Source organism: Cupressus sempervirens, chromosome 4 (genome assembly GCF_028749045.1).
Source record: "Cupressus sempervirens isolate cs-2001-9-10 chromosome 4, ASM2874904v1, whole genome shotgun sequence".
Taxonomy (NCBI): Eukaryota; Viridiplantae; Streptophyta; class Pinopsida; order Cupressales; family Cupressaceae; genus Cupressus; species Cupressus sempervirens.
In genome coordinates this window covers 66,871,135-66,875,090 of record NC_143121.1, presented here as the reverse complement: position 1 = coordinate 66,875,090, position 3,956 = coordinate 66,871,135, and the positions used below count along the sequence as shown (strand labels likewise).

General features: G+C 34.1%; 1 pseudogene; it reads left to right on the top strand.

Annotated features, from left to right (window-relative positions):
* Positions 1-1,986: 1,986 nt before the first annotated feature.
* On the top strand, positions 1,987-3,497 carry LOC149559966 (U-box domain-containing protein 24-like; annotated as a pseudogene).
* Positions 3,498-3,956: the final 459 nt, after the last annotated feature.

Here is a 3,956-nt window from a genome sequence, read left to right as displayed (position 1 = left end):
TTAAGATGATAAGAGCAGTTAGGAACAACATTACGAAGAGTTGTGAGAAAAGGAAAGAAACTAAGAAATGAAGATAATATCAAGGGCACTGATGAAAACATTGAAAGAATGTGATAGCTTTTAGAGACGATACGAAGCAGATGAAATACATTTTTACACAAATTTTTCTAGTATAGGAGTTCTTATAACAGTTTTCCATTTTTATTAACTTTCATTATATAAATGAAGATCTATCTAGGCTGCATTGCTTACAAAGAAAATCTTTATGATTCTGGTAAACTTACTATTGGTAGTTGGGTAAGAATGGCACCTTACATCAAATGTAGGATGGTTAGGTTGATCTAGACATCCATGGAAAATATTGTGACTCAGAGGGAATTTACATGAATATTAGGTCGTAAATGATATTTACCACTATAGAATTTTGAAACAAAAGTGATGGTCATTACAACTCAGACAAAAGGATGTTTAACAGAGCATAAGGTCACGTGAATATTATAGTAGTAAGAAAGAGATAATGGAAGGCATGTGTCTTAGAGACAAAGATACAAGTTTGTCTAAGAGTAAATTATTACATAAAATAAAACAAGAACATTGTTGTTGAAAAGATGAATACTGAAATCTAAAAGGAAAGCCCGAAGAACGAGAATTCCAGTGCAAAATAGTGATCAACAAATTAAAGGACAACAACAGTCAAGAATCATGCAATTAAGATAGTAAAAAAATTAATTAATGGACAAGAGCCAAGTCATTAAATGGTGCTCATTCAAGGAAAAATACAAGTGTTGCAAAACACTAAAAATAGTGAGAAGGAATTGGAGATATCTTGAGCAAAGATCAATTAGAAGTCATCAAAATCAGTCACTATTATCTAGGAACAATGTTAAAGGAGAGTGATAAAGAAATACAACATTAAAGGACAGTGATGAAGAAATGTTGATACACTTTTATATGTATGTTCAGTGACCAAAGATCAAGAACAATGGTAAATGTTGAAAATAACAAAACAGATATGTCATCAAATGGAATCCATAACAGTGACGATGAGATAGTGAGATGGACTGTTATAGAAACTCAGAGATGATAGGACATGACAAGATGTACATTTACCATTGTCTAGAGGAGCATCATCATTAGAGGTTACAAAAGAGCTATCAACAATGATATGAGTAGATTTAATGACATTAAAACAACATGATCGCAATTAATTTCAGTGAAGAAGAAGATCAAAACTATGATAAATATTAGAGAGCATGACTCATATTATTAGGGGCAGAAAGAGAGATAATTTCACATTTTTGTTAAAGGTATTTAGAGTGTTTGCAAGGCAATTCACTATCCTTGGATACATTCACAGCTTTTATTTGAAGGAGATTCACCATATAATGATCATCAATTTACTATCTTGTGTAAGGGGTCCAAGCACTAATGTCAAAGACCATTTTCTATTAATAATGGTACAACACTTTTGGTGAAGATACAATATCTGTGATTGTATGAAACGATGCTCTTAGTTACAAAAAGTAGACCTAGAAACGCAGTAAGAATATTATGATGGCCATCAGACAACAAAGAGCAGTGAGGTGGCCAAGGGTAGAAACAATGTGTGTGCCATATAAAAGAAATAATAATATATGTATAAGAGAAAAAATAGTGATCAAACAATGTAAGGAAATAGTGACAAATATGCATCCAAATAGCGCTACTGCAATGAAAAATATAGTGACATCAGAGAGAAAGATAGTGGTGAATATACATGTAAAACAATGATTGATGTTTGTAGGCACACTTTTAGTACCCCTATTTCAAAACTTCAATATGTGGTTGTCCTAAATATAGGTTCCACTGGTTTACTAGTCTCCTGGTTGATGAAATATGCAGACAATATTGTCAAGGTCTATGCAACATCTATGGCAGAGTTGGAATAGTATAAAATGCTTTGTAAGGATAAGAACATTGGTTATTATGATTCTTTCAAAGAGAGGGATGGATGATTGTGCCATAGGTGTTGGGAAAAGCCCTAGCTATATATCTACTAAACTTCATAAGTTTAAGAGGGATATCGAGGAAGCTGAAAGGGAAAAGGAGCTCCAGGATGTCTAGTATATGTAGTAGGTCATGGCCCTTCTTTATCAAGAAGATGCTGACATGGCATTAGAAACCTCCTGCAAGCGTTTCTTGGAATTGAGGAGAGTAGTTAGTAGATCTCGGGAGAATTTCATTACTCATGAGCCATATTCACATTTTAAATGTCCTCTTATAGGGAAAGTGATGAACGATCCAATTTTGATCTCAACTAATAATTCTTTTGAGATAGAAGCAATTGAGAGTGAATTTGCAAGAGGTGAGCCAAAGGATCCCCTTACTAGTACAGTTCTCCTGAATTCCATTCTTATACCAAACGAAGCCTTGTACTGCACTATAAATATCTGGAGGTAGCAGAACTATGTGGAAAGGATTTTGAAGGCAAAGATAAAGTTGGAGACAAAATTATGTGCTGAGCAAAAAAAAGAGCACTTGTTGATCTGTCAGAACTCTGCAAAGAGAGAACAAATGATAAAAATTGGATTATTTTTGAATTTTTACTTCCATTAATAGTGGGAGCTTTGAAGCCTAATGATAAAAAATTGAAGGCACTTTGTTTTTCAGTTTTAATGGCAGTTGTGCAAGACAATAACCATGGGAAGGAAAAACTAGTTGAAGCGAGTGGGCTTAGTAAGATCATTAAATGTCTATTGAATGACTTGAGCCCTGACCTCACAAGGGCTACTATAAAATTCTTGTTAGAGTTGACAAAAATATAAGAATATCTTGGAGCAGCTAGGCCAACAACATGGTGCTATTTTGATAATTGTTACGATTTTAATTAGGGGCAATCATCAAGAGTTGACGATGGATATTGGGACTATTCTCAATGAGCTCTCTTATGATGGAAAATCATACAATGAAGGAAACATAAGATCAATGATCTAGTTGAATTGGTGCAAATCCTTTGCCTATTTCCTTTTAAGAGGTATGGAGGAATCCAAATTGGGAATGGTCAAAATGCTCACACAATTGCAGCTCAATGACAACAAAAGAGAGGCCTTGATTCAACAAAATGTAATTGATGCTTTGAAGCTAGAGGGGTTCCTTTGCTACTTGTCTTCTTAGAAAAGCCTAATTTGAATATGAAAGTTAGAGCTATAGCTATTCTAGTAGATTTAACTATGGACCATGGAAGATCTTTTCTTTTCTATGATGACAAGACACCAATGGAAGCATGCAAGCTTGTTGAAGCCATCATGGGAATTCTAACTTTTTGCAAATTACCAATTGTAGAGAATTCGATGAAGGTGATGTTATTGTTGACAAAAGCTTTAGATGATAGTGATGTTGCAGGATTGATTCAAGATAATGATAATAACCTTCAAACCATTTGGGCTTTTATCAAAATGGCCAAGCATCCCTTCCAATATCAAGCTATACAACTAGTTCTTTTAATGTGCAGAGATTGATGGTTTTCTCTAAATGGATTCTCAGCATGTTCAAAATGCGACTGTCACATTAAAGTAGAGAATTTTTAGTTGAAAAAGTTCATGTATCTATACCTCATTAATCATGCAAAGAATATCATGCTGATGTTGAAGGTTAAGAATCGGGAAGGTGTAGTCATTTTTGATGAGATTGTGAAGGAGTTAGATGCTTTCATGGTTGCCCATGGAGATAAATGGCATATCAAGAAATGATCATGCATTGGTAATATTCATGCTACGAAGAGGTAGGCACAAGATCGTGTGTTGTCACTTACAAAAATTCAAGATCTTGTCTTCTCATAGGGTTTGAGTAGAGAGGAATCTCAAGTTGTTTGACAACTTCAGTAAGTAATGAGAACTATTTTTAGGAAGTAGAAGGTAAGGGTTGACTGGCTTTAGGAAGGAGATATGAATATAGTCTTTTTCTATAATTATGTGCAA